The sequence below is a fragment of the Pinus tabuliformis genome, chromosome 3_1 (assembly GCF_031772625.1).
Source record: "Pinus tabuliformis cultivar Carrire ecotype Pingquan chromosome 3_1, CPIR1, whole genome shotgun sequence".
Taxonomy (NCBI): Eukaryota; Viridiplantae; Streptophyta; class Pinopsida; order Pinales; family Pinaceae; genus Pinus; species Pinus tabuliformis.
Genome location: NC_142301.1, coordinates 481,883,446 through 481,895,445, shown reverse-complemented (window position 1 = coordinate 481,895,445; position 12,000 = coordinate 481,883,446). Strand labels below are relative to the sequence as shown.

Here is a 12,000-nt window from a genome sequence, read left to right as displayed (position 1 = left end):
TCATCATGATATCAATAGAGAGCATACATATCCTTTACTGTTATCATCATCATAAATTCAATAGAGACCAAACATAACCATTTATGCTACAATCATCATAATATCAATAGAGAACATGCATAACCATTAATGCTACAATCATCATAATACCAATAGATAACATACATAACCATTAATGCTATCTTCATCATAATATCAATGGAGAACATACATAAACATCACAACTACTAATATCACAACCACTAATAATAGATTCATGTGTCTGGATCCTCAACCTGAGGTCCTCGAAGAAGAATGTGTGGGCCTTAGGGCTAAATAAATTTTAATGTCATATCACTATCAGTCAACTAGAGCGGGGCACTACATACACCCTGGTGTTAAGAAGATAAGTGCGGACGTGAAACTACTCTTATTTTGGAAAGGAATGAAAAAGGACATTGCGAACTTGGTAGCAAGATGCTTAGAGTGTCAACGAGTAAAAGTTGAACACAGACATCCAGCAGCATTATTGTAACCCATAAGATACCAAAATCTAAATGGGAAGTTATATCAATGGACTTAATTGTGGGACTACCAATGACCTTAAGAAGACATGATTCCATATTTGTAGTGGTGGACACGTTGACCAAGAGCGCCCATTTCATACCAATTAAGACTACATATAAGGCACTAGAAATAGCCAGAGTTTTTATTGATGAGATTATGAGATTGCATGGAGTGCCTAGGAAGATCATATTTGATAAGGGAGCAGTGTTTACAGGAAGGTTTTGGACCAGTTTCCAAGAACCCTTGGGAACCCAATTGAACTTCAACACTGCTTATCACCCTGAGATAGCTGGGCAGATAGAGAGGCCTAATCAAATCCTCAAATACGTGCTTCAGATATATGTGATGGACCAACAAAAGATATGGGAGGAGTTTTTACCCCTCCTGGAATTTTCTTACAATAATAGTTATCAAAGTTCCATCAAGATGGCGCCATTTGAGTTCTTATATGGAAGACCTTGCAAAACACCTCTCAGTTGGGACTGACTAGAGGACAGAGTCTGTTTATGGCCGTAGAAATCTGAGAAATATTTTTTTTGGTAATCCACAAATCTGAAAATGCTTGGGTCCATCGTTTTTCAATGTTAGGGGTTTCAGATTGGCATATAATTTCTCGGTAAATGTTTTTTTTTTTTTTTTTTTTTTTTAGTTGCAAAGGATTTCAAAAGAAGCACTGGGCTTGAGGGCCTTCCCATTCAATAAATCAAAGAGAATTTTGTTACAGGGTTCGAGGCCATTGTTCTCACTGCATAAATCAATTTTTTGGGCTTATATTCATATTAAGAAGGGTTTTTATCGATTTTCTCACTACATATTTAAGATCCGGAGTTTTATATTTTCACTGCAAGCCTTCAGGGATTCTAAATTTCTTGCTTCCAAAATCATAAGCTAACCCTTTGATGTTTGCAGTGATTAACAAATTTCCCAAGGAGAGTTATTCTATTAAATTTTGGCATAAAAAAGTATTCTGTGACTGATATATTTTTTCCACATGGTTTTAAGGCTTGTTCTCTGTTGTGGGTTTTATATGCACTAATCCTTGTGATTTTTAGTGAGCATATCAGGTTTTGAAGGGATTTCTATTTGCAAATTTGTCATAAAGTTTCACCCTTTTTTTTAAGATCTGGCCCCATATAACACAAATTTCTGTGAAGACGGCAAGGTTTGAGCTCATTTTTCTCCTAGTTGAGAGCCTTAGAGGTTGTTTGTTTTATCTGGTGCAAAGAGAAATCTAAGGAGGATTTGACACTCAAATTCTAAAGGGAATCGAAATCAGAACCTCACAAAAATTTCCCTTAAAATTCAAATTGAAAATTTATATAATTGGTTTTTTAAAGCTGGCCGCATTTTTTTTTGGGTTATTTCTTGCTAAATATCAGTCCTGGGTTAAGTGTTGGTGAATGCAAATATAACGTGATCATTAGAGCATACTAATATTTAGTATTTCATTGTTCACATTATACTCTAGTTTTAAACGTTTATTATTCATATTACTAGATTTTACATACATTTTTTTTAGGCATTCTATTGTTCATTATTTTTGGATCATCTTAAATTCACATATTGAGTATAGAACAAAATGATGAATAAACTATCAAATAGACCAAAATGATAAATGTTGTTCTCACGAAAATTTGTAAAAATTGAATAAAATGTGGGATCTTAACAACTCTAATCTTATAGTTTTTAATTTATGGGCGTCTAAAAAAAATTCTAAATGTAAGTATGAGATCAATGGCACCATGCAAAACCAAGTGGTATTATGACATAGTCTAGATACAATGGGACTTAAATCGCCTCAACCTAAAAGGGTGTTCCAACTTATTCTATTTGAATGTAAAGTGGTTGCATATGTCACCACCATTCAATATGGCCAATATAAGCAGGATTTCACAACGGATAGAAAATTTCAACATCCAATATTTTGTGTTTGTGGATAGCTAAGCTCATTAGAGATTGTGAGAAATAAGGCAGTGTGCATTGGATTGGAATTTGGGTCAATCCCTTTGACAATTGTTGATAGCTAAGCTCATAAAATAAAAAAACATTTGAAACGTATTCTCTCTCTTTTTACTAAAGACATTCTCAGTTTATGTCATGATAATGCTACCAACCACCTCTACCATTTACATGACATAATGTAATCTAAGCATACTATTTGAGTAGATTGATGGTATTCTTTGATTAAATCTTATTGGAATGTTTGAAATTGATAGACGAATTATGTAATCAAGAATTTATAAATGCATAGATTGTTCCTTTGGAAGTATATAAACATAACAGTAAATTATAGAACCACCCAGGTTTATTATGGTTTTTATCTAATTTTTATTTATTTATTTATTTTTATCTTAGAAGGAAAAATCATGTTAATTTGTGGTAGGATTCATTGGTAAACCATGGTTAGAAGAGGTACAAAAAGAAGTGGGGCAACTAAAGGGCGCAACATGGCACCACCACAACAATCGACTCCTACCTCCCCACCCAATGATGGGGAAAACATCAAAACACCAGAACAGATACCAGCTAGAAAAGTGTTAAACTTAATGAGATCATTCCAACACATGTCTGAATCATTAATAACCCATTTGGAACAGGGGAATGGAGTACCTATCATATAAAACGAAGTACCCCAAAACACTACAAGAAATGGTGTACATCGAGATTTGGAAAAAGTAAAATTTCCAGAGTTTTGGGGGTCCATAAATGGTCCTTACAGTAGTTGTATTAAAGTTTGTTAATATAACAAAGTTCAGTTGAAAATTGTAAAAAAATGTCTATTATGCACATGCTAATTAATTGTTGTGTTTATTTCGTTGTGCAAAGTAGTCATGTTGTGGCATTTGAGTTGGCTGTGTCAGATATTGTACGACCCTAACCCAAATTCTCAAGTGCCATGGAAAATCGCAACATTCTACCCAATTAACAGTTCTTCATTAATATATTTCATCGGACTTATTTGGACTCCCATCCTGGGATAATTTCCCAACTGAAAAAATACAAAATTGATCATCAACCTCACTCCACTCTCTTAGACCTAACACATGCTCATTGAGAAGGCCCAATCAATCTTGTGTTGTTGTTGTGTCTTAGCTCCTCAGTTTAAGCTTAATTTATAGCTTTCCTAAGTTAATATTGACTGCCAAAATTAGCTCGTCAAGTTAACTAAAGATAAGTGACTTTACTTTAGTTAACTATCCTATCTTTATATTTCTCTACTCTAACTCCAGTACAAGTCATAAATTTAGTTTGTTTTGCATGCACATCTCATACATATCATATGCAACACATTCAGATTTGTGCAACTTATTTGCACACTTTTCATGTCGCATGCAAGCACCTCAAGAGGAAAATCAAGGTCCTTCTAGTCAAGACATGAGACTAGAAGTACCTTTTGAGCTACGAAAATCAACACTCCCTCTTAGCAAGGGAGGTGCTTCTGGAAGAACCTTCTCCACCTAGATCTACCTCCAACACCACCACATTATTTGTTGTTGTAGCTGCTCCCTCTAAACTAAAAGAATTCCCTGCTACCTGCTTTGAAATATGATATGAAGAATGTTCCTTCCAACCATGCTCCTCGGATCTCACTCCTAAGTGTTTAACAATGTCATATCGTACCCAACTAAGGCTTCTGGCAGTACCTAAAAAAACACTCTTCCTTTCCACTTGCTCCCTCTCAGCAACTGACATTATTCCTATATCTAAGGTCTCCTTGTATATGCCCACAGGTTGTTCCAACAACCCATATGACTGCCCCTATCTAATGCTAAGCACTATAGATACATCCAAAGTCGATCCCTCTGAATATAGAAGCACCTGTCTATTTCGGAACAAAACTCTATATCCAACATCCTTTAAGATTGATTCTGAGAGTAAGTGTATCGTGAACCCTAGAACAAATAACATCCCTATCACCTCTAGAAATCCTCCTAAATCTAGCTGGAATTTGACACATCCAACCCCCTTCACTGCATGCATGATATTAGTCCCACTAAACACACTACAATTTGATCGTATCTATGAAATACTGCATAACACTAACCTCATCCCTGTCATGTGATTGGATGCTCTACTTTCCACTAGCCATAACACAATGTCCTCATTCACAATAGTAATATTGTAAGAAACATAGGCAACTAGAGAAAATTCCTTCTCAAATTTCTCCATAAAGTCATCGATCTCAGTTGATGCTGATGCAACCACCTGGTCCTCCTCTTCCTTCTACTTCTATGGTCCCTAGCTTTGCATAGTGACCAGTCTTATGACACACAAAGGACTTCAATTTTCTCATGTTCTTCACAGAAGCAAATCCCCCACTTCTCTTTACTTTATTTTTCCCCTTTATAGCAAGAGTGCAATTCTCCTCATCATCCTTACCATCATGTTGGCTTGTAGTTTTGGAACATCTCTTTGTCTCTTCCCGTACGAAATCATCCCACAATTAGTATATCCCAACTAGGAAAATTTTCCCATGTGATAATCCCATTAGCAAAGACAACCCATTTTGAATGAAAGCCACTCAACGTTGATCTGACCAACTCTTCAATATCTATAGTTTCCCCCATTGTTTCCAAGTCATCTTTAATCTAAGTGATCCTAGTAAGGTACTATGAAACTATGTCAATTTCATACATCTTAGCATTTCTTAGGTTCTCCTTCAACACCATCCTTATATTTTGGCTTGTATTCTGGTATAACTTAGTCAAGGATGCCCACATCAATAGGCATACTTCTTCCCTATCACATGAGGTATAAAACGATCTTTAATGGAGTCTAGGATTATTCTCCTAGCCTTCATGTTCTTCTTATTAAATTCATCCAACTTAGTAGGATCTGTGGGAATTTGGGCAACCTTCTCCATGATGTCCCACAACACCTCCTCCTCAAATAATAGAACAATATACTTATTCCATAGGCTAAAATTTCCTACCCCATTTAACTTGTCCTCGTAACATAACCTAGTAATTATCTCGAAGCCCACTGACTAATAATAATTTTCACTATTTTTTATTAATTTCTTTTTTAAATGGGCCCCCTTTTGTTCTCCTTTTTTTGTGAATCATCCCCCCTTTTCTTTCAACACAAAAATTGCCTATAAAAAAAGAAAATACCTTTTGACCCTTAGAAAAAAATCCTGGTTCATATGATTCCATCCAACTTGACTCTAGTGATCTGACATGAACCTGACACCTATTTATCTAAGATCAATTGAAAGTTGGGATTCCGATACCATGTTAGAATTTCCCAAACCCAACACTCGATATTCAGTTCCTAGTAATTATTAATTGAATAAATACACAGGTAAGTTCCTAACCAAAATATTTAGCGGAAGGAAAATTACTCGATCTAAACCGCACACAAATTTTTTTTGCCCAATCAATAGTTATTCATTTATAAATTAATCACGAAACTTACTTGAGATCCCGTCCTCAGATAATAGCCCAACTGAGAAAATACAAAACTGATCACCAGTCTCACTACACTCTCTCGGACCGAACACATGCTCATTGAAAATCCTCGCTCAATCTTGTGTTGTTGTGTTTTAGCTCCTCACCTTAGGATCAATTTATAAATTTCCTAAGTTAAGATTCACTGCCAAGATTAGCTCGTCAAGTTAATTTAAGATAAGTGACTTTACTTTAGTTAACTATCCTTTAGCCTTCTCTACTTTAATTCAAGTACTAGTCATGACTTTAGATTATTTTGCATACATATCTCATGCATGTTACATGCAACACATTTGCATATGTGCAACTCATTTGCACACTTTGCATGTCGCATGCAAGCTCCTAAAGAGGAAAATCAAGGTCATTCTAGTTAAGACACAAAACTAGAAGTACCTTCCGAGCTACAACAATCCTTTAATCATAAACCACCGATACCTAACTTAACCATTAATTATTTAACTCACCTAATCCATTAACTAGGTAATTATGACCATAATATTATATCACAATTTGCTTTTATTTTAATAATATAAATATACATCAATAATATATTAATGGTATGATATAATCAATAATTAATATACAACACATTTATATAAATAATAATTATTAAAATTATATGTCACTAGTTAGTATAGTAAAAATGAATAAAATAAAATTTTCATAATATAAATTAACAATATTGTTCTGAGGTCTACGAGGTGTAGAATAAATGATGATGGGGTGTAATGTTAAGTCACTATGTGATGTGAAGGTCACCGATTCGAAATCCCATGGGACAAAAATCCACCCATGGTAAGGAAGGGTGTGGGCCAGGATAGGTGCAATTCTCGTGTGATTTTGACAGCTTAAATGACCTTGGATCGTGGTTTCTCAAGCCATAGGTCAAGCATGAAGTAATCTCTAAGAACTCAAACACTTTGACAAACAAAAAAAACAATATTGATATGAGAAATTTATAATTTGAACAATTATTAATGATTAAAAAATATTATAACAAATTTCAAAATTATTATAAAAAAATATTTGTTGTGAATTTAATAGATTTATTAAGAATTAAATTAAATTCAGTAAAGTAAATAACAATATTTTTCCTAATTATTCAACCAGACTTAATTAACAATACATTTTAATTATCAATTTTAATCAAATTATTGAGCTCACTTTACAGCGCATGATGTGCAAGGATGTTTGTCTGTCATCAAAATTGAAATTTTGCTCATGTCAGGGAAAAAAATAAAAAATAAAAAAATTAACTATACAAAACATTTAAATAATGTGGGCTCATAAAAACATTTGCAAGTGAAGAAATTGGATCCCTCTCACTCATGTTAGATCTGTATTTAAGATGGATCTATGCTCGTAAAATTATTTAAATTATAAAAATAATAATATTGAAGAGTATTGTATTCCGGTTTTTTAAAAATAAAAACAAAAATCTTGTTTTTAAGTTTTAATAAGTTATTTTCATAGGGGTTTGTAAGTATTGTTATAAAGATAGATATATTTCTTTCTTTTGAAATAGGATTTTTAGAATTTTTAATTTAATTAACAATAATTAATGTGGATAATAGGGAATTAACTTCCATAAAATATTCTCGAATATTTTTAACAATATTTCGAAATTAAAGATTGAAATTTATTTGTATTTATGTAAAAAATCTCTAAACTAAAATGGGAGTGAATCTCCATATTTACATTATCTTATTTTTAAATATACATATAATTAATTTATATATTAAATATTTTTAATTAATAATAATATTATTAAATAAATATTTCGATGATTATGATGTTAATGTCTGTCTACATTTATTGATCTTTTAATTTATATAATTATATTAATACTAACCATTTCTTAAATTAATAAGTACATTATTACTTAAAAAAGGTATTGTGTTTATCATATATTTAATATGTAAACCTATTAAACACTGATCACAATATTGGGCTAGATGTCTCACAAGATTTATAGAATAATACTAATGAGTTGCAATGCCTGATCCTATGATGTCTTACAGAGATAGAATTATTGATCGGTCTTAAATAAAAAATGGCTGAGAATGATGAGATCAATTTACTTAAAAAGACCTGCTCTCAAGTGTTCTCTTCGTATGGACCGGAAAGCATTATACTAAAAATTTCTGATTAGAGTGACTAATGAGTTCATTATTCCAGTAACGTAGAGACATGAGAGGTATATTCCAATTGGCATATGGCCATATTAGATACTAATTCCCTATTGAGACAGTTGTCTCAGAACGACTGAGTTGGCCCTGCCTAATCAGATATATTCTGATTGGCATATGGCCATATTAGATACTAATTACATATTGAGACAGATGTCTCAGAACAACTGAGTTGCCCTGCCTAATCAGGTATATTCCAATTGGCATAGGGCCATATTAGATAATAATTACATATTGAGATAGATGTCTCAGAACAACTTAGTTGCCCTGCCTAATCTTGTGATATAATCATCCTAGACACTTTGACTGACCTTAAATGGAAATGGCTATGGAAACTACTAAAAATGAGATAGATCATTCTTTGTAACAGTTGAACGGATGAAAAGAACATTTGGGAAAAATTTTCTGAAGAGCAAGTTTAATGGTATCACCTTGCTGAACAACAGCTCCTTCCTTCTCCACAAGGACCGCGTGAACAATATCTTCATAGTTTTCTCCATCCTGACAAAGAAATGCAATGATACCAGCTTGCAAGGGAGAAAGGCTGGGGTTGAATGCTGCAGACTCGATATAAAATCCTGTGCAAATGTCCCCTTTTGTTGTCATCAGAGCGATTCCAGAAGGACACTTACTATATGGAGCATGTGACAAGTTTGCAGCTTTAAGAGCTGCTACCTTGAGTTGATGCAAATCTTCAGAGCCTGAAGGGTTGTGGATATCTGCCTCCTTTACATCTCCATCACCGGTACGCAAGGTCAATGCATCCTCCTTCACATCTCCATCATTACACTTAGGATTCAATTCAGGGGAATTCATAGACGGGAATGCCAAGCCATTAAAGTGAGTCTGAAAAACTGGTGGCGTGCTTTCCTCCAAATCATCTGGACCAAATCGGTGGGGAAGGAAATACAAGAGAGACCGGGTCTCGGCATGCTCATCAGCTATCAATATGTTAATCTCAGGCACACCCCAAACTTCTTGCAGAAATTGCCTGCAATGCCCACATGGGGCCGCTGAGACTGCAATGAATCTAAGTTGGGCCTCCCCGTGTTGCGCTGCATTGGCTACCAGAAACTGCTCGGCATGAACAGAATGATTCAGAGGAAGACCTTCAAATTCCAAATTTACTCCTTTGAAGATGCGTCCGCTCGCTCCAAGGCCGACAGCTCCGACACAAAATCTGGAGATGGGAGCCCTTGCAAGAAGTTGAGTAGGCTTTACCAATGTAGCAAGATACTGCATTTCTGTCAGCCCTGCTTCTTTACACAAACGCTGAACCTCATCTGCTTCGATCACAAAAGGTGAGCTGCCTCCCATTGTTGACAAACCCTCAAAGTTTCAACAGCCAGCCTTTGCAGAGGGTTGGGTTGGGATAATTTTAGATCTGAGCAGAACCTACAAGATATGTCTCATATTATAATTGCACCCTTGCTAACTTATCAAAGAGAATGAACCAGAAAGGTGCTTCAAGAAATGCAACCATTACCTCACAAGGGCAGCTTATAGACTAACAGTGGAAACATAACCTTAGTACATACCTTGAAATAGGGCCCAGCAACACAAAAAGAGCCCTCTCAATGTCCACACAAGGGTATTAAATTCAACATTACCAGAGATTAAAAAAAACAGATCTACTGAAGAAAGAGTGAAATTTTCCACAAAGACCCTGAAACACAGTGCAGCTCACTCTGCAGCAGGCAAAGATGAAAACATGATACCTTCTAACAAATCAAACGTTATTTATTGCATAAGATTTGCCAAAAGAAGAAAAACTAAAATCCATATGTTCTGGATTCTAGATTTTATAGCTATTCAATGCTCAGCATAGCTATTAGGAGCTATATGTCATGCGTGTGCCCTACTTGCTTGCCTAGGAGCTAGATATCATGCTCTTGCCCTACTTGCTTGCCTAGGAGCTAGATATCATGCTCTTGCCCTACTTGCTTGCCTAGGCAGTGGGAAGGCTAAATTAAGGTAAGCTCAGAATTACCTTCAGACCCCAAAAAATTGAGAAATTCACACCGTAGAACTCTGAAAACGACATAACCAGATCAGTAACCCTGATGACAAAGCAAGTGTTTCAGTCGAAACGCGTTCGCTGAAAGATAATTCAGCGAGTAAAAACCAGAAATCCAAGGAAAATAACCAGATCTTCATTTGTATATTATACTCTTCAAAATAATCTAGACACTTTCACCAATAATTTCCCCCAAAATACATCTAAAAAAAATTCCAAAAAGGGGCAATAATCTAGACACTTTCACCAATAATTTCCCCCAAAATACATCGAAAAAAATTCCTTACGGGGCTTTTTCCGCACCAGAAAAAATGTACAGGGGCTTATAAAAATATGTTAAAAACAGTATTCACCGGTTCAACCCCTCAGGGAAAATAAAAGGGAAAAAAGACACAGAGAACAAGGGAAATTCCCAAACTCCAGAAATTCAGCAACCCAGATTTAAATCCCCAAAATAGGGTACTGAAATTATCGTTTCCAGCAGCGAAAGAGAGAGAGGAGAAACTGCTAGAAACTACCTGGCAGGGCTGAAAATTTCCGCCAATTTTTTCGCTTGCTCCCGTTGCTCCTCTGACAGGCGAAATTCTTGGGCAGCGTAATTCAAAGCATTATGGCTCCACTTTCATGGGTGGATGAACATGATGAGAATCGTATCAACCTTGTTCAACTATCGGATGAATTTTTTAAATTTACAAACTCTAGGCGTATTTGGAAGCAGAGGCAGGCTAGGCAGAGACACTAACCATAGAACCCAGATTTGGTGCAGTGTTCCAATTCCTCCTTCAAAGCAGAGGCAGGTTAGGCAGAGACACTAACCATAGAACCCAGATTTGGTGCAGTGTTCCAATCCCTCCTCCGAACTCAAGTGCAATTTCAACGCAACTGTGATTTTCATTGTTATTTTTGTGGGATTTCCATGTCACGTTTCGTGAGGAGTTGTTATCAGAATGAGATCGATGTCACTTTTTGTGCCTGGGTGTTATAATAAGGACAGAAGCAAGGCTCATGCCTTTTAACAGCTAAGCAAGAGTCAGATATATAATATAATAATATAAATTTATAAAAAATTAAATAATATAATAATATTTACTTTAACCCTATTTACTTTAACAGCAAAGAGTCTGATATATCATATTAAGAATGATAATATAAATAATGAAAAAAGATAGTAGTGGTAACAATAATAAATTAAAATAATAATATTTACTTTAACATTGTTAAAATAGAAAAAGAAGGGAGGAAGTTGTACAAGCTTGAATATAAGAATGATAATATAAATGATGAAAAAAAAATTAGTATGGTAACAATATTATATTGTTAAAATACAAAAAGAAGGGAGAGGAAGTTGTATAAGCTTGAATAAATTTTATGATTGAAAAATTTATATTATTGAGATGAGGAAAGGAAATATTTATATATTTTAAATGTTGGTAACAAATAGTTATGTTTGGATAATTCATTAACTAAAATATAGAAATTAATCAGATTAATAATGTATAATGAAAATCTTGAAGAATTAGTTGACATTCTCATCTTAATCTGAAGGGACATCTAACATGCCAAGTAATGTTATGAATTTTGTAAACTTTTCACATTTTAGTGCCTATGTGAATATGTTTGTGATCTACTTTGAAGTAGGACAATGTGTCAGATGAATAACTTTGACCTATACGTAATGTCGAATCAAGTGATATTTGGTGTTAATATGTTTGCTTCAATCATGAAACGTAGGATTCTTGGCCAACTTAATTGTAGAAGAGTTGTCAATTAGAATTGCAGTTGAAGCATGTTGTTTCTC

General features: G+C 34.5%; 1 pseudogene across 2 annotated transcripts; it reads right to left on the bottom strand.

Annotated features, from left to right (window-relative positions):
- Positions 1–8,196: 8,196 nt before the first annotated feature.
- On the bottom strand, positions 8,197–11,170 carry LOC149187893 (cytidine deaminase 1 pseudogene; annotated as a pseudogene). 2 transcript variants are annotated; one of them, XR_016255799.1, is made up of 2 exons: positions 10,946–11,170; positions 8,197–9,580 (listed from the first exon to the last, which is right to left on the bottom strand). The product of XR_016255799.1 is annotated as a cytidine deaminase 1 pseudogene, transcript variant X2 (transcript). The 2 variants fall into 2 exon arrangements; XR_016255798.1 differs by having other exon boundaries at positions 10,721–11,169.
- Between the last annotated feature and the right edge of the window lie 830 nt (positions 11,171–12,000).